Source organism: Astatotilapia calliptera, chromosome 9 (genome assembly GCF_900246225.1).
Source record: "Astatotilapia calliptera chromosome 9, fAstCal1.2, whole genome shotgun sequence".
Classification (NCBI taxonomy): Eukaryota; Metazoa; Chordata; class Actinopteri; order Cichliformes; family Cichlidae; genus Astatotilapia; species Astatotilapia calliptera.
Window position 1 is genome coordinate 26,990,220 of NC_039310.1, and position 20,110 is coordinate 27,010,329.

The following is a 20,110-nucleotide window of genomic DNA, read 5'->3' on the forward strand; positions in this document are numbered from 1 at the left end:
TCCTATATCAGCGCCTGTTCAGGCTGGCTTTATGGGAGACCTCCTCCTCTTGCAGTTCAAGTCAATTGTCAACATGATTTATGGAGATGTGAGCTATCTCTAGACTGGCTCCTCAATCTTCCCCCTGACGAATTGGTACCGTTGGCCCATGCAACTGCCGTTTGTTTTCCTCACTGGCCAATTTTCATCCAAGCTGACAAATTAAATCTGCCATGTTTTTGAGGAAGCTATTTTCCCCTCCCTCCTCCCGTTTTCCATATATGACCTGCTCCACAATTACCAGAGATATGAGATTGACACCAGCGTATAAACTTTCCAGAGCAGTTTAGGAGTCTAACATGAGTAATATCCGCACTTTTAATGGAGGTATAGTGTCATAACGTTTAATGGGAAGGAACGTGGCTAGGATGACATGCATCTCTCAAAGACACGCACCACTTATTGTCCCAATCATCTCATATGGCTCACCAACACCAGTACTGCCTGATTAATGCGACTGGCTTTTATGAGCAGGATAAAAGGCTCTGCATATTACCCAGGCAATTATAATACCTGGGAAAGTCTACTAAAAACAATGGAAAGCTCATGCAATCAACTAAGTGACAGTAACTTTTTAAAAAGTTTGGCTATTTAAGTTTATAATTGACTCCTCTCCACGACCACTAAAAAGGAAATGAGAGTCCAGTGAGCAATCAGCCGTATCTTTATCCTGAACCTTTGTTGCCCTGCTCTGCCCTGACCTGCCTGCAGATTAAGGGAAATTAACAGCCAGTGGCAAGGTGGCTGAAAGGTTGGAGAGAGCTGAAAAGCCAGCAGGTTTGACCCCTGCATCTACAGCCAATGAGAGTCCCCAAAAGTAAATGTCAATATTGCTAAGAGGTTTTAATCCAGACCCAAGTAAACAACATGCTACTCAGTAGTTTAGTAGTGTAAGGGTATGTTCTCAATAGTGTAGCTACATAACCATGTGGCATTTGTGTGGCTTAAGGGGATCATAACGGTATTCATCCAACATTTTTCTCTAAGTTTGTAGTTTCATGGTGGCACTGTACTGTATGTAAATATTCATGTGATCACGGTGGCATCACCTGTTAGTAAAGCCCCTTTGGTTACCTTTGAGGTATCTTGAAACAGATGAATACCGCTCTAAGCCTAGGCCGACCCTAAAACACATCTTGTTTATTGTCCTTTTTGAATCTAAATTTGACCATAGCTTATAAAATAGACATCTTGTTATGTTTAACAAGTAGCTAAAGTTTCCATAGACTTCCATTTTACCAGTTGTGAAACTAGAGCAGTCGACGTATTCTTCTATATCGTTTTCAATGGTGAATCCACAGATTATCCACTGGTTTGTGAAGTCTTTGCTGTTTTGAAACCAGATATGATGATCTGTCACTTCTGACTGGCTAAAGCCTTGTCAGTCACGAATCTTGAGCCAATGAGGATACCAGGAATAGTCCTATTTTCTGAAACTTGAAATTACCAAAATTAGTAAATTGCACTTATTTCTTCCAAAATGAGACACTGGGGCAATAAACTCAACAGGAAATGTTTACAGAGGTCAAGTCTGAAGACATGCTTAAGTATTTTTGCAATCACAATTTAAAAGAATGCAGGGTTCAGGCTATTCTGCATTGGCTTCACTTTTCAAAAAGTTTACACATGAGGTGTTTGGAAAAGTAACCAACTGATCCAATCAAAATCAGGCAGTATGGATCTATGACTCGTATATAACATTTAACAAATATTAGGAAATTGTTTTGTGTGTCTGAAAGAAAAATATATCAGCCAGTATATCAGTTTTTTTTTAAAAATAACCGTATATATGTTTCAAAAGTACTATATCAGTCGGGGTCTAAAATAAGTACACAAGCAAAAAGACAACATTCACGAGACATTCTTGAGAAATGTGTTAAAAAGACCCCCATGCTTACTTTTATACTACAGCTGATTAAAAAGCTATTTTGTGTTTTGTTTTGGGGTTTTTTTTTCTGAACACCCGTTATTCAGGAGAAGAATGGAGTGCCCCCACCAATGGATCTTGGTGGGTGTAACAACCAATGTAGTGACTGACTCTTTTTAGGGATTTTATTAATGTCAGCACAGGAACTTAAAAACAAAGAAACTCCACAATAATAACTTTTGATTTTTTCAATGAAAATGTGTTTAAAGTGTGCAATATATAGAAATTGTTACCTATTCCATGCATAAATGAAATAATATAATTTATTATCATAGCAAAAAACTAATGCAAATATTAAGAACATTTAAATGATACTGCAAGCTCTATGTTTATGTTTTGCTGTTGAAGACATTTACTCAGGGGAAAAGCTGTTTTTCATTCTTCAGTGTGAAAAGCATCTCTTATGAAAACAATGTATGATTCCTGCACAGGCAGAATTATTAAAAATGACTGTTCACTTTGCTCAAAGCCTGCAGATCCACCAGCAAATACTGTCAGACTTAACCAAACAAGATGCTAACTGTCAAAATTTAGGATATTTTGTATGTTACTGCTCACTCCTTCCACTTCTGCATGAGGCACAAACAACACGCACGCATTACGCACAATCCCACTCAGGAGCACCACCATCCACAGCGCCAACTGAGAGGGAAAGGTGGGGCGGCAGTGCTTTCTGATTTAGTCCGCACAATGTGGAGGAGTGATTTTCTCTGAGGCACATTTGTTGCTTCTTTTAACCCTGCGAGGGGGATACACACCCTCCCAAATAAACCCAAGCCCTCCTCCTTCCTTGCTCCAACCTCCTTGCTGCTAAGAAGATTGCCTGAGTTTTTCCCGGTGTGATTGGGGCGATAACCACTAATGGATTTGGAGCCCCGGGCACATTAAAGAGGAGAAGTGTTGGTGAATCTTGTTTTAACTTCAATAAGAAGGAAGCACTGGTAAAAATGTTAATTCAGTGCTGTAAGGTCAATATGATCAAAGCAAGATTTTAAAAAGGTCTTATGGTTTTGCATCTGAGGATCTCTTTTATTTGTGATTTATATCTTCTGTACAAATCCCTTGAATCTTCAGGATAAACAATAGTTAAGCGAGGGAAAACATGAAGATATACAGCCATAAATCTGCATATGCACACGCCGAAGACAACAAATGTGTACAAACACTGGCATGCTTGCACAGTACTATCTGTGTGCAGGCGTATTTCAGCTTGCCCTGGGGTTGGGGAACCCTCATTGTCATGTTTAACAAATGTGCCGTCAAAGATGCACTTTAAAGATGGGACATGTCACAAGGGGCATGAGAGAAGCCCGCTCGCCTGGAGGTAACAGAGACGAGCGGTCTGGAACAGAAGGAAAGGGAGGAGGAAGTAAACACAACAGGCGGCAGCAACAATCCTTGACATTTCGCTATGAGCACATGTCTTAGTTTCTGCAGAATAAATCATCTAAACAGCTGAGGAACGATAAAGATCCTGCAAGGTGGCGAGAGAGAACTTTGGGTTTGGGGTCATGGAGGAAGTAGGTCATTTTACATAGGTCTAAACAGGACAAAACCAGCAAATGCCATGTTAAGGTGATTAATTGGTATTAAACTTGTAATATCTTTGGTTTATGTAAGGCAAAAAAACATAAATTAATTAAGAAATATCTGAAAATTAAAGAAAACTATTCAGAACAAAATGTAAAACTCCTCAAAACTAGAGAAAGCAGCTTGACTCCAAATTCTAGTTATTTTAAACTACAGTAAATAAACCAAAAATAAAGCAGATTTTTGTCTGTGCCTTCTATAATTGTTTGGAAAAGATTGAAGTTTATGGTTGGGATTATACAGCAATCTGAGACTGTGGAAAAGCAGGAAATATATTATCATGTTATTAGTGTTATTTGCATGAGTCTGTGCTGTCATTGTTTCTTTGAATTCAGTGGTAATTTTTCCCTCCCTATCTATTTGTGACCACATCTATCAATCTATCAAGTCAATTTTACTGACAACCACTGTCATCTCAAGTACTTCATACTGTAAGGTCAAGGCCCACAAGACTAGAAAGAAAACCCCAACAATCAGACAATCCCCTATGAGCAATTGGTTGGTGAAAGTGGGAGGGAAGAACTCCCTTTCTATAGGAAAAGACCTGCAACCGAACAAGGCTCAGGTTCCAATATCTCATTGTTGTGATGGGTTGTGAATGAGGGGAAAAACGAGAGAAAAAAGGAGGGCAGTGAGACAAGGACAAAAGACAAACAACATGAGAGAGAAGGCAGAAATTAATGACACACAGTAGTGGCAAATAAGTCCTCAGTGCATGACGGGAAGTCCTCCAGCAGCCAGATGCTATAGCAGTATAACTGAGGGATGGGTCAGGGTCACCTGATCCAGCCCAATCCAATATTGAAAAACTGCTTTACACTGCCGTTCTCTCAGATAACGCTGGCATCACTGACATAAGGAGCTGTTAGGTGTTGTTGCCTTGAAATTCACCGCAATCCTGGATGCTGAATCCTGATAATCCTTTTCCATTACATGAGAAAATTTGGAGGTGGGCATTACCTTTTGTCTGTTACAATATGTCATCATACTTCATTACCTGAACCGCGCTAGTATTGGGTTACACCCCTTTTGCTTTCAGAACTGCCTCACTTCTTTGTGACATAAATTCAACAAGGTGCTGGAAACATTCCTCAGAGATTTGGTCCATATTGACATGATAGCATCACACAGTTGCTGCAGATTTGTTGGCTGCACATCTGTGATGCAAATCTCCCAGGGGCCTAAAGTGTGCCAAGAAAATATCCTTCACACAATTACACCACCGCCGTCAGCCTAAACTGTTGGTACAAGGCAGGATGGATTCATGTTTTCATGTTGTTCTGACCCCATAATCCAAATGATAGATAGATAGATAGATAGATAGATAGATAGATAGATAGATAGATAGTAGTTGATGGAAGTAGGCGTGGTCTTCTTTTGTTGTTGCCCATTTGCTTCAAGGTACAGTGTGTTCTGCATTCTGATATGCTCTTCTTCATACTTGTTGCTACAAGTGGTTATTTGGATGTTCTTCTCTGACCTCTGGCATCAACAAGGCACTTTTACTAGGAGAACTGATGCTCATGGGATATTTTCTCTGTAAACCAATGATATGGTTCTGTGGGAAAATCCCAGTAGATCAGCTGTTTCTGAAATACTCAGACCAACCCACATTCAAAGTCACTTAAATGACCTTTCTTTCTCATTCTGATGCTCAGTTTGAACTTCAGCAGGTCGTCTTGACCATGTCTACATGCTTCAATGCACCGAGTTTCTGTAATGCTATTGGCTCAAACCTATATAAAGCTGGCATAGAAACACACTTGGACTCTGTTAAAAATAGTAATTCAGATTAAAAAAAATTCAATCGATGACAAATACACAATAAAAACACTGGATTTTATTCATTCCATTGTCTTTAATCTGAATCCACAATTCCCTCAAATATCTCCTCATATTGCCTCAAGACAAGTTTCTGAGTAAATATTTTCCTCCTCGGTCCATCCCTCACACAGTGAGATCTCCAAACTTTCCAGCCTCGACTCCTCTGCTGATGTGAGGCTCAGGCTTTGAGTAAAATTAGCATAATTTAGAGCGATTGTGCCTTCCCCACAAACTTCTTCCCAACGTGCTCCAGCGAGCCCCCTCTCGCCCTGGCTTGCTCTGATCCGACGTGTATACAAAGCACAATGTTTCGGAGGCTTGTTTTTCTTGTTCTTGAGCTCCACAGAGGAAAAAAAGATGAAGAGGAGGCAGGGCAGATGTCAGAAACTTATCCAAACATCATTGATTTCCATGGGTTCTTGCTGGAGCTGGCACAGGTTGGTTTCCCGATCCGATGCCGAGGTATTTGACAGAACAACCAGGAAACCTGTCAGGATGATTAAAAATGATATGAAGGCGCAAAAAGTTGTCCGCCCACACCTTTCCAGCTTGCTAACACATATTTCCGTTCAGTCCAAAAGCCTTTAACAAGAGAGAGGTACTTTGATGCAGGACTCTCTGGAGTGTTTGTACACGTGAAGAAGAAGAAAAGGAAAGAAGCAGGCATAGGCCAGAGGAAAGAAATAATTGGCCACACTGGTCGTGTGTCCAGCTCTAGACCCTGTGTTGACTACACTCCTGCTTCTGTAAGTGTTTGACCTATCTGCCCGTTTGAAAAGCTCTATCTAGGTATATGTGCACCTACTGAAGCATGAAAGCCCTCAGAGGCAGCGTGTTAGACAGCCTGAATGGAGAGAGGTGCAAAGGGGGCATACGAATAGGATAACAGGAGGAGACCTGTCGAAGAAAATACCCATCTGGACAAACAGTTCAATCTAGCAGCAAACTTTTCCAAAAACAAGTGAAATAATCAGACGCTCGAATGAGATAATATCACTGCTTCATGGTTCGAGGAGAATCAAATGATGCAATCTTGACGCCACAGTGATATAATGTCACTTGTTTCCAGAAAACAACTGGTGCTGCATTTAAAAGCAGTCTCAACCCCCTGACTGATTGTTTTACTCCTTTTTTAAAAAAGGATGCAGGCTCTGCTGTCTGATTTCACTAAATGACCCTAAATGAACCAACAAGTGCTTTGCCAGGTGTTGAGATCAGCGACTCCCCACCAGCCTCCTTGTATTTTGAAGTGTTCAACAAAAGAGGCAGGTGCTTTTGTGCTGCAACAGATGTCAACGACATTTTATTTGCAAGCCAAAAAAACAAATGAGACAAATGCTGTTTTACAGCTGCCTCCATGATCACAGATTTTTGCTGTAATTCTGCTGCATCTCTGCTTTAATTATAGACTATATTAATCTGTCAAGGAGTCGACATGCATTTGGTCACTGGAAGATGGAAATTGAAGTTAAAAGCATGTTTTTAAAGGAATTTAAATGTTAAAAAAGGGGGGTCTGTTATGCTTTATTTTCTCTCATAGATACCCCGTTAAGATGGTGGACATTCGTATTAAACACAAAGTAAATTTCCAACAATGAGCTCGCTGAATGTGTGAGAGATCCCTGACTTCAGACTGCTCCAAACAGCTTTTTTTAAACTCATGAATCCGTATGATCAAAGAGAAAGGACTTCCTTATTTGATCTGAAGCACATTCTATCCTCCCACCTACTAGAGCCAATGATACCATATTACACAGATTCTTAACTCAGAGAAGACACTTAACCTGTGGAAGATATATTGTGAAATATTGCGAAAAATTGAGAATTCTGCAAATCATGTTCCGAAAGGTAAACGCTGTCAATATTTGTAATGTTAATTAGACAAAGTGTGTTCGTCTCACCTCGGCCATTTTTATTGCTCCAAAATAGGATCATAAAGCACACAGGCTGGCCAATAATGTCAGTAAAACCTGTCATAAATGTTGCATGCACCTGGCAAACTGAACTGTTTGTATTGCAGTCTAGCCCAAGTTAACTGAATGCGAGCATGTGGGAATATTGGACTGTAACAGGCATTCTGAACGTGAGAAAGCAAGTCACCAGTGCTCTGAGATAATGAGCTGTTGCACATGAACCCCGCAGCCCGTGACGTTGTCCAGGTGTTGCAAGTTAATGCAACCCTTTCCTCTGTTCGCAAACATTCCTCGACTTTAAGCTTCACTTCTCTGTGAGCCTCGGTACTGTGAAAAAACACTGTAACTGTCTGACATACCTGGGCTTTTGTGTTTTTTAAAAAAACAAGAAAACCCACCATGTCTTTGCACACGAAGGATGTGAGGTGTACGTGATATTGTGCTATCTTCTTTGCTGGTACTGAATTAGGAGATGTGTCCAGTGTTAGTTAGATTTTTGGTTGAGCTGATTTAACATTAGCTTAGCTGAGCCTTATCTCAGGGCAGTGGTGTTCATAGTATTCACAGAGTAGTCTACTTTCAGATGGCACTCCTTCATCCCATCCCATCCGCTGTTGACTTCACTAGGAAAAGAAGAAAAAAACCTCACAGTGCCAAAGTGAGATGGGTCTCACTTCTTACTTATCTTCACGCCCTCATCCAGGAACACTGACTTCATTTTATATTGCTGAGCATATTTCAGTTTTTAAATTAAATACTTTATTTTTCTGTAATTTTTGCTCATTTGAATACAGCATAGCTGCACTGATTTATTTCTATTGCTATTTCCATGTGTTCCTGTTACTATTATTTAGTAGCAGCGCATTAAGAATCAATCATGTTCACCTTACATCCCAGACAAGTCACGTCTGCTGCTTTTAGAAGTCATTGCCGACAAGGATCAGAGAACATATTGCAGCATTTAAGCACAGAGCGTTCTTTTATTCATCGGCTATCCCTTCAGCCTTGCTTCATTTCGGATGTGCTGAGAAGGGGATTGAGACCCAATATTGGCTCACCCCACCCTCCCTCTACAGTACTTACAGAAGGACAAGAGACATGGCAGGAGGTTGAGGATTGGAAGATTCAGCTGCTGTGTAGCATTAGGACTCACATTCCCAAATAGATTAGAAACAGCATCTGAGGTACACAACAGGCCTCTCAGGGATCGGAAATACCTGGCGTGAAGAGCTGCACTTCAACATTCGAGTGTGTCCGAGAGCTACAGCTGCATATGAGCCTCGTGACCTGTGGCAGATGTGGAATTGGACGTAATGAGGGATGAGAACAACTCAGTGCAGACTGGCTGATGGGCTCGGGGGGCAGTCAGAGTGAAGGATAGCAACCAGAGAAGCAAACGCGTCTCTCAGAGCTCATCAAAACACCAAGTTTCGGATGAGAGATGGAGTATCCTGCTGTTTTTTAACATGGTGACTGTAGTCGTTATACGGATGAGTAGAGCGGGAGGTGGACAGAGGACTAAATGAGGAGTGAAGATGTAATCATGGTTGGACAGCTGTGGAGGATCTGAAGAGGCAGATGACTCTACAGCTGTGCTGTTACAGTACTTCAGCTTCATTTTTTTGAGGTGTGTAGCCAGAGACTGTCAACAACCTTCTCTCAGAGGCAGAGAAAAGTGGTTCTTTGCAAAGTTTAGTTAAAACCACAAAGACAAGATGGGAGCTCCTGTATGACTGGATGAAAGGTGCATGCTGTCTCAAATTGTATGAACATGTTTTGATTTTTCCTGATCCTAATGGCTTCACTGATCACTCAATTTTACACTATATACCAATTTATCAAGTTCGCGCCGAGATAGCAGTGTTATTCACGAGTAGAGATGTTCAAATTGCAGTATTGTCTTTCAGTCTTCCATGTTGTCTTCCCTGCCAGCTGCCTGCACCAGTACCAGTGAGCTCTAATTACATTACTGATAAAACTTAACGTGATGTAGAGATGTTTGAAAAGTGCTCCAACTCATTCCTGAATGTAAACACAGACAAACTAGTCAGAGTATCTCATGACAGAGACGCATGAGCAGGATTATCTGAGAATGATGCAGCAAAATGTTGTTGAGTGAGTGGTTTCTTCACTTACTGTGGATAAGTGCAGGAAACATTTTAACTTTTAATTTGTTTAACTATTTTTTTTCCCCAAATGCTCCAAAAGGTTTCTTTTGTTTTTTGTTTTTGGTGTAAATGTAAAGTTTGCAACTATAGAAAGAAATAATAGCCATGTACTCACATTCCTTATGTTAGTAAGCTCTGTGATGATTAATATAACCAGTAGTATGAATATAACCAGAATCTACTGGTGCTAGCATGCCTACAGGCTGGACGTTTAAGCTTTAATCTGTTTGAACTTTTAGACACAGTCGTAAAGTTTGCATAAGCTTACTCGGGCAGATCGGCAAATACAAATAATGAAAATGAGGCAGACAGTAAAGTTGTAGATTTTCACAGCTGTGCTTTGACCCCACCCTATGGGGAAAAAACACCATTAAGGTGGGGTTTTGCTAGTAATACCTCATTTCATTTGATTTAAAAAAAATATTATTTTTATTCATCATATAGTGAACGACAATATTAACGTTCAGGTATTTGTGTTATATTTGTTTTATTTTAGGAGTATAACATCCGGTCCACTCCTAAACATGTGCTGTGGTAAACCTAAATGTAATTTGCCCTTCCGGTCACATGGAAGTGGTGTTTTACGTCACCAAAAACTGAGCTTTTAAAAATGTCTTCCAAGGTGAAGAAACTCAGTCTCAGCCAACTCAGTTTCTGCTTTTAGATATGTACGAGGAAAAACAACATTTTATCTTAGAAAGTCAGATGTGCGAGTCTCTATCTACATTTGAGACAAACTGTGCCCTTGTATTGTTTGATGGCTTCTGATTGGCCAACAGCTATATGGTTGGAGTTACATAGCAAAAAGCACCTCCCATGGTGTGCTAAACAGGTACAGGCTATATGGCTGGGATTTAATGTAGACAGAGATATTTTTGAAAAGGAAAAGTGGTCAATTTTAAAACATATCCATTCACTTGTAGATTTATCTTTAGGTGCATGTAAATGAGTAAATGAGGAAGGTTGCTGCTTGTGCAGATCAGCCAGGTAACCTCAGATGAACTGAACATAAAGTTCAGAGGGTGGACAACTCAACCAAACAGGCGAAAAGAGAAATATGCAGTGGATTTCAGGCCTGAAGAGCACAGCTGAGGAGGTGAAGGGCTCCACACTGGGGTAGAGCCCAGTGGAAAGTCAAAAAAGAGAGACTGGCTGCAGGTAGACAGCGTGAAATGTTTAGAATAATTAATTTATTAAAATGAGTTCCTTAATTTGTTGGAGCCAACTGTGTGGTGAATTTTAAAGGAAGACTCTTCAATTTGTTCAAGTGAGCACTTTGATTTTTATGCCTTGTTTATTTTTGTTTCACTGAACTTAACTTTTCCATATTTTTGCTGTGTTGCTTGTTGAAACCTTTGATATGCTTTGCTTTTACACCTCTGAAACGAATCTAAAATTTGATGAAAATTAGCAACTTTAAATGGTAAATGGCCTGGTAGGTATTTAGTGCTTTTCTACTCTGATTGAGCACTAAAAGCCCTTTGTGTAAGAGCTTTAAAGCACACAATCACACTCTGATGGATGCATTTGGGCAACTTGGGGTTCAGCATCTCAGCTGAGGACACTTTGACAGGGAGACTAGAGGAGCTGGGGATCAAATAATTGACTTTCTGATTAGTAGATAACCCACGTCCTCATGAGTCACAGCAGAGATTTCCTTTCTTGAAACCTCTTTCTGCTATTGGTGCAGAAGGGAGTCAAAATGATAAGGGGGTAGTAAAACACGCTGTTGGGCTTAGGGGACATGCACAGTTTCATATCTGAAGGGTGGGACATCATAATAAAGTTTAAAAGTAAGAATTAAGATTTGAAGGGAAGCAGAAACAGGAAGTCTTTGGCACCCTATGAGCCTGCTCTGTGCCAGCTCTCACTCGCTTCAGGCTCTATTACAGCCTTGACCAACTCCTTCTGTCAGGCCAGATCCAACCATAATCCCTCTGTGGCACACTGAAGCCAGGAGCTTGGGGCTGGGAGCATGTTTAACATCTCGAGTTCTCTTATTCCACTATGGGGAAAGCCGTCTTGGCATGACTGCGCTCCAAGATCAACACAAGGTTGACGGCCATCTGGTCTACAGCGCTGCAAATCCTCAAATGGCAAATACCACCCACAGCTTGGGCTCTGTCTCCCCAACAAACACAGCAGCAGCAGTAGCAGCTCCAACAATCAGTCAGTCAGGCCGGCGGCCTCAGACCAAACGAGGGAGATTAGATCAAACAAACGCTCCTGTGTGTGGGAAGGTGGCACGTCTCTTTAAACAGAGAGGTGATTGGCTTTGTGTTCTTTTATTTATAGCAGCGTTTATCTGAGGGAGGAATAGACTCAGTGAAGGCCGCGAGGCTCAGTCATCCAAGGGGACAGGGTTTGTGAGGCAGTCAAGGCTCTCCACACCACATGGAAAGGGGCTGTGGGCACAAGGGTACTATTATCCTCCTTCGTCGACATGCCCTCTCTGGATAATCATTTCTACGAGCGCCACTATAAATCACTTTTAGTGCAATGGAAACATCTATTGTGATTGCCTGCCCTTCTATTGGCAAATGTCATCATCATAATAATACCTGGGAGGGTTGGCTTTACTGTGATTATGAGCACCATGCTGATGCGGGTAGGTGCGACACCAAATAAGTGAAGAACATCCTCAGGGGGCGGATGACTTTTATACAGCAGTGACACGCTCATGTGTTCAGTATGAAAAGTTCTGTCGAGTACAAACAGAAGGTAATCCTCAATCATCTGCTTTTACTCAGCCACTGGGATTAAGTTTTGTCACGTTGAGAACATCATTTTACTTTTATGGCTCTGTCACAGTAAATCAGCCACTTAGTGATAAGAAAAGCTTTGGGTCTTTTTAGAGGTTATGAAATAAAACACATTAAATTTTATATAAATTGTATTCAGATAAAATTTTATTATGGCTGTGGTAAGGTGTGAGTAGGGACTGATTGAACCCAAAATTTAACCTTTAACCTCCTAAGACCCGAACTCTTCCACAGCATGCATTTTTAATTTCTCTTTGATATTTGGGCTGATTGGGACCCGATAAATGTAAAAACAAAGAATTACCAGATTTTTTTTTTTGCCTGATTTTTGTTCTAAGAAAAGTTAGGGGCACATATGAGGATATTCGTTTAAAATTTCGATAGAACAGTAGCAGTATAATGTCCTCATAAGTGGATATCAGGCCCCTGTAGAGCAAAATTGAGTATTTTGGTCTAAATAACCCAAAATGTGATGTTCACATATGTGGACGCCAGGTCCTAGGAGGTTAAGCGTGTAAAATGAAGCCACAGGAGATGAAAAAGAAAAGCTGCAGTTCCATTAATGTCCACATGAGGCTGTCTCTAAATTTGAGTCGATCTCCATAGACGCCAGAGTTAAACTGCCAAACTTTACAGGTAAAAAAAAATCATATTTACAGCCTGCAACAAAAAGCAAATGTGCCTATTGTGACCACTTTTATCTTTCTTAAAACGCAACAAATTATATTTTCTTGTATTTATTAATTTTTGGTGCCATTTTTGTCCGATGTCTCGACATACAGAGCTGTAGCTATCCCCCCAGGTCCTGACAGCATTTTTAATCAACAAAAAGCAGACTGCTGGATGGTTGAACTGTCAAAGCACTTTTTTAGGTTTAATTAGCAGGCATCTGTTAGTGTGCATTGCATTTGCACAGTTTATGAATAATAATAACAATAATAATTCTGACTCCAAATAACAAACAATGGCCAAACATAACCCTAACACAATAATGTGTTCACACCAAACATGAAACAAAGGAATTCAATCCCATTAAAAATCGCATGGCACCACCACCTGAAACTGTCAAGCAGATTATATGGATTGTTCAGTCTTTTAAGTTTTCAGTGGCGAGAACAAGCTTACATAATACACATAATTGAAATACCGCAAGACACTGACATAATTAACGAGCTAACCATGCTAACGCGTTGACGCTGTGCAGCCCTCGCACGGGGCGATCCGCGTTAACTCGCTGACGGAGATTTTCCGCATTAATGCGGTTATGGCGTTAACGTCATTTTGACGAGATTAACGCTGACAGCACTAATCCCAACACTAACCGAAAGCCAAGAATTTAAGAAGAACAAAGAACCCCAACCAAAATCGGCCAGTTACCGTGGCACGGACTGCCGGTGGGATGAGGATTTCAGTCAAAAGCTGAAATCAACTACAGAAACATATTTTCAGAAGCAGTCATACAACTTTACTGGCTTTTAGTCAAGCCCTCCTCTGTTTCCCTGATCTGTCAAAGTGCAAACCTGAAAAAGACAGCAATAGCAAAGCTTGTCCTCTATTTTCAACTGTTGGTCTGACCAGGCGAAGGCTGACAAGTTTTTTCAACACAACAGGAAATGTTTAACTTGCATGAACAGTTTGCTTTACCTCACTGGAAAGACTGTATATAATCACACCTTCATGTTTAGTGTGAACTCACCGTAGGGCTTCAAAACTAATCCAAAGCCATCTTTTGTATACATTCTTTGATTGCACCTACTCACCAGAGTCCCTTCTGCTAATGTACAGCAGCATAACTCGGACAAACCACACACAGAACATAGTGAACCAATACTTTTAATTGCAAGTATTTTTCAAGTATGATTATAATTAACACATGTTGTGTTGATTCTTATAAAATAGCATAGGAAAAAAATATTTATACTTTTATGTAAGTAGAGGATAGAATGTGAAGACTGCAATTACAGATTTGAATGTTTTAAATAAACATAGCATCTGTTTCCCAGTATGGAAGTATTGGATAGTTATGTTGCATTTTTTACATTTTGGCAATTAGTTTACCAGAAATCTAAGAGAAGATCAGTTAAACTGCATGGCAAAGAAAAATTGTCCTTAAGGCCTTGTTGCTGCTTTTTCTAGTGCTTTAACTGCATTGAATGACCTTCTGCAGGAGATAGTGTGCTCCTTTCATGGAGATAACCAGCTGTCATTAATGCCTGGATGGGAGACTCAACCCGTGCATTGGTTCATATGTGATTTATTTTTTTTTGTTTCCTCTCTGGTCAGTGCCTCTGACCTGCACTTGCCTGTTAAATTGCTTAGAATTAGCATGTACGACAGAACTGGGACACATAAAAGCTGCTATTTGCTTAAGTCCAATGTGCCGCGTCAAACAGGCAAATCTTATGAGCTGCATGCAAAGAAAAAGAGAGAGAAATATCTAAGTTTGAAACCAGCTCCCAACAGTCTTTTGTAAACAGTATCTTCCAGGACCCTGATGTCAAACATTACCAAGCACAGAACTAACAAAAGGAGTTCTGTTGTTTGGGATCTGGGATGCATCAACTGCGTTATGTGTCAGCTACCAGTGTAGTTTCCTGCTCCCCTATCATCCTCCCCCCCAAACCCATTACACCTATCTTATCGCATTTTCCACTCCCAAAGCTTTGCAGTCACATTTTCTTTACTTGCCTTCCTAAAATTAAGGATCTTGCCTGCCTGCCAGGTTAGCTGCTCGTAGATCAATCCCCTGCCTGTTTAGTTAATTGTCGGCAATTGTGAACTGTGTGTAATTCATCCCTCGACGTAATCCATCAGCTGATCGATCGTATTGACGCACAGGAGTCTTCCTGTTTCGACGTGTGTTTATCACAGCGGTGTGGAGAACACGTGTGGAGAGAGGCTGATGGATGTTTGTCATGTTGATGAATATGAAACAAAGCACTGAAGCAAGGCATACGTTAACATGACTGTGACTTGTGCTCACTGTAATATTATCAATTAAGTTTAGTTTAATTGTTTTTTCTAGGACACTTAATCACACTGAGGCTTATATAAAATATAGATTTTTTTTTTTATCTGCTGACTCAAAATCTTCAATCAAAATCCATGTTAGAAAAGCAATGGACAAACAAATAATTGAAAAAGTATATGCTTTCATTATTTCATATATGAAAAATATTCATATTCACTCATTCTGAATGCCTGATTGTGATTCTTTGCTGTTTTCCTTTTTTTTAGACACCCTGAAGTCACCTGAAGTCGGTTAAGGTTCACATTTCGGACGGCGCCATCTTGAGCTTGACATCTTGAAACCAGGGACACGGCAGACTCATAAGGTAAGGTCGCCACTCCTTAAAACAGCCTTCTTTATTGTCTGTGTTACTCTAAATTGAAAAATAATTTCCAAAATGCACACCGTGATGTGTTAAATAAGGACTGGAATTCATGATTGAGACCATAAATATATTTGTTTAAGTGTGAACGAATGAACATGATAACTGCCATGGTACAGTAATAAAACAGAATACTTTTAATGACGAGTATTTCCAATGCCAGCTACTAAGAGCAGCAATGTTTAAACATATAGTCAAATATTTGCGCACATCCTTAGTTAAAATTGCAACTGATGAAAAAGAGTGGTTCGTGTGCAATAGTAACCAGACCAGCATTATTTGTTGACCTAAGCTAAGAACTTGGGAAGGGATACTTTTATTTTGTGGAACAAGGAATATTATTTATCTGAAAAAAGTCACCATAACAACTGATCACTAAATGAAAATCTGTAGATACCAATTAAGGGGCTTTTTAAATAAAAATATTGTTTGTAATCAGTGATGGGAATAACAGCGTTACAAGTAACGGCGTTACTTTTTTCAGTAACGAGTAATCTAACTAATTACTATTCCTATCGTTACAACGCCGTTACAGTTACTAACAAGAAAATCCGTTACTATTTTACAACAAACAGACGGTTGAAGCTGTGTTCAGTTTACCGCATCTTATCTCAGTTGCAAGGAAGTAGCTGTAAGTAATCTGGACGCTACAGCTTTAAGCAGCTGTGCACTCCCGTGGACGGTGTTGAAAACAAGCAGTTCTTTGAATCTTTGGGCTGAAGGAAGGACAATACTCGGTGTATATATGCTCAATCAACAAACATTTATTTCGGTACAATTCACAACAAGAGCATTACAACGTCCGGACGGGAGAGATGCCACCAGAGGGTCAGGCACACGCCTCAAAATGGTGACGGGTTGCTCAGCTTTTTATAGTCTCTAGTGGCCCCCAGCTAGTCGTAAAAGCCAAAACATCACATTTTTTCTCTGTTACAGCGCCTAAGTTATGACCTCGGCAGTTGTTTCTCTGCTTTCTGTAAGGTGGGGGTGTGGAATGTAGTCTATCTATCTCCCCTGTCTTTAGACACAGAGTCTCCTGCTTACAACCTTCTCTTCATGATTCAACAATTAAGCATGTCAAGAAAACAGTGTAACACATTCCCAGCAGATCAAGGATACAGAGTGATGCACATTTATCCAATGGACTAATATGTGAATATGTTCTGTTAACTCAAAAGTATAATGAGAACTAAACTACATACAGATCACACACTCTATTTTAAAGGGTATAATATGATCTACAGCAGTATTCTAATTCAACTACTTTGATTACATATATAAGGTAACATATAATAACAGAATAATATCACAACGGTAATCACGATCACTGTCTAGCACAACACCTGGAGCTAAGGAGGCAAAACAATGGCATGAGTGCTGCTGTTTGACTGAGGAAGAGTAAAGTAGTCGTGGTAAGCCAATCACATGACCACTTAAAGACAAAGCAACAAGGTGATATATACCAGTTTTTAAATTGTGTTGATAAGCCACGTAAAACCAGAGTCATGATAAACAATATATATGCGGCGTTTTTTCCTGAATAGTTTTGTCACGTTTACTGTCTAAGGACAGCGCAGCGAGACCTCTCTGCTTATGAGCTAAAAGACAAAAAAAAACAGGGGAAGTTTTAGGAGTGACGGCAAGAGAGAGAGAAAGACATTAGAAAAAGAGAGAGAGCAAGTTTTGAGATGTGTGATTTAGCATGTTTGGAGTGTGTAGTTAATGTGTTGTCTTGTGTAGTTAGTGTGTAGTGTTGTGGATAGTTTTGTGTTGTGTGTCAGAACAATGAGGCGACTGCTGTCTCCAGGTAGAAACAGGAGTGATACACCTGCTGCTGTCAGACCTGCAGGTATCAGGCTGTGATGTTCTCCTTTATAGTGGACAGAAATTATTTTTTTGGAGTGGCACAAATAATTTGTGTGGCATCTTATTGAATGCAGAACAGCTGATTGTTCTGTAAATAGTTTGAAATGGTTATTTAAAAAATCAACGTAAACATGTTTGTGGTTCTTACAGTAAAAATATATAACTTTTCTACTCTGATTTTATGTTTTTTGTCTGATTTTAGATCAACTGTGTTAATACAGTATGTCAAAATGAAAACATGACTGTAAATTCAGACACGTTAGATTGTGCTGAAAAGAATGATACCAAACAAGGCAAAGGAAATAGTTTTTAAAGGTAAAATGTTGAGGTAAAATCAAAAGTAGTTAAAAATGGCCAATTATACCCTGGACCCCAGAGGGTTAAACGTTTTTTTAAAGTAACGCAATAGTTACTTATCAAGTAATTACTTTTAGAATCTTGTAACTCAGTTACTAACTCAGTTACTAGTTAGTTCTTCAAAAAAGTAACTATAATTAATTACTTTTTCAAAGTAACTTGCCCAATACTGTTTGTAATAACGTTGAACAAGAAATTTGAATACATCACTTTAGGTTTTGGGAAAGTGAGGACAAGCTATACAAGTTTACAACTGATACTTTAGCAGCAAGTTGATTTTAAAATTCACAACTGTAACAGCACCTGGTTTTCTTTCATGCGGAACGGGTATCGAGACAAATTTGAATTGGATGATCAAGGACAACCAAAGGCCAGTTTTTACAAGTGGTGTCACAAAGCATTTATAATGAATTCTAAGCACCTCAAATGCAGGGTCTGTTCAGTGAATGGGTTTCACAATTCTTAAGTTTAAAATGCTCACACTCTCACATGTGACAGCATCTGTTGTGCCAGTGATACACACAAGCCCACAGCAACAGCTCACGGTGTGAGCAAGGTGATGCCATGCATGCATAAAAACGGAATTGAATAGATTTCCCTGCATTTGCAGCACTGTAATAAAGTATTTATTTAGTATTTTTCTTGATTTCTTTTATTTTTTTTGTCACACTTGTCGCACGTTACAGCGAATAAAACAAGCTTTATATCAGACAAATAAATAAATATATATTTATAGTTTTTTTGTTCATTTCTCAATGATGATTTCATTTATTATTGAGAAAGGGGTTATCCAAACCTGGTTATAAAATGGCCAGCTTCCCCCTCCGGTTAAATCATGAATTCTTTCTAATAACCACATGTTTTAAAAAAAAAAGCTATCATATCAAAGTTTCACCCTCGAAATTCTTCCAGTTGTGACAACCCAATTATTTTCTGACATCTCATAGAAAGAGCACAAAACAGCAATTAACAGAACTAATAAATTTTGATTACTCGATAAGAAAGATGAATATTAGTTGCAAAACTAATCCAGCAGTCCTATTGTATCTTGCTAATGAAAGAAACCTGAGCTCACCTCTCTTGACAGACACACTGTGCTACAGAAAACCTGAAACTGTTCCAAAAATCATTGTGTGAGTAATGAACAGGATAAGGCCTGAGACTCGTTTTTTGATGGAGATGAATTACCGAGAATGAAAGAAAGAAGACAACGAAGGGGAAAAAACCACTACAAAAGCAGCAGAAACACCGACTGACAACCCAGACTCGGCGCTCAGATCTCAGAGTCCAAGTCTCTGACAACACTGATGGCAGTGTCTGCACTGGGTGACAGGCCCGATCCATTTGGCGCAGCGCGTGAAGACACAAACACAAGCTGTCTAAAGAGAGTAAGGTAGACTTCAATCAGCTAAAAGGTGATAAAACATAATTAATTCAATCACCCACTCAGAGGACAGGGAGGGTAGAGGAGAGAGAGAGGCTGAGAGGAAAGCAAAAACCTGGAGGGATGCATTCGCACGGGCACGTTAATGGGAAACTGCACTTACTTTCTTTCAAAGCCCTTTCTACCTATTTATCCACTACTCAATAAGGAGCTTGCATCTGATTCTGTGTGGTTTCACAATACAGCCATTAAACACACAGTCGTTCAGCAGCGCTTGTGCATGCAGATAAAAAAGAGAAGGGATCCATGTTAATATAACTCATACTTAGACACCTTTATTCATTAACAGTAACCCGGATCATGATAAATGACTAACAGAGGGGACGAGTGCATATGTATGCCTGCCTGCGTCGTCCTAAAGCTGCCCGAGAGACCATTAACACCTCGACCAGTCCAGCTTTCTGTATCAGGGTCAAGTAGGCTGCGATTAGTCCACCACAACATGCACCGCACCTCCTCGAAAAGAGCCTGAAAAACAGGTTTCAATAAAAGCAAGAGCATCAGATTCCTTCTTGTCAGCCTGGTGTGAAATATACACCAGGAAAATTAGTAGTTTGTGTGTGAAGGTAGATGACAGTGAGAGACGGAGATCAGAGAAGTGAGAGTGAATCCGTGAGGGGAAGTAGATGTTCATTTCATGAAGTATATTCCTGAGAAATGGCGTACTGGTGAAAGTCGACTCCACTTCCCCAAGGCACACCGGTCTCCCACAAGAGGAAGGTGTGAGGAAGGAGAACAATAGCTCCTCAAAGGCAGAGTCAGGTTTCAGCACAATTGCTGCCCGCAGTTATACAAGGCCGTTACATCCTGTCTCCCATGACAACCAAG

At 40.0% G+C, this 20,110-nt stretch overlaps 1 protein-coding gene across 3 annotated transcripts in view; it reads left to right on the top strand.

Annotated features, from left to right (window-relative positions):
- LOC113029391 (cadherin-20) overlaps positions 1 to 20,110 on the top strand; it is a 94,840-nt gene that overhangs the window by 18,405 nt on the left and 56,325 nt on the right. For all 3 annotated transcript variants that reach the window (XM_026180240.1, XM_026180239.1, XM_026180241.1), the window contains exon 2: positions 15,461 to 15,558. The gene's annotated coding sequence lies outside the window, so the exon portion shown is untranslated. The remainder of the gene's footprint in view (positions 1 to 15,460; positions 15,559 to 20,110) is intronic.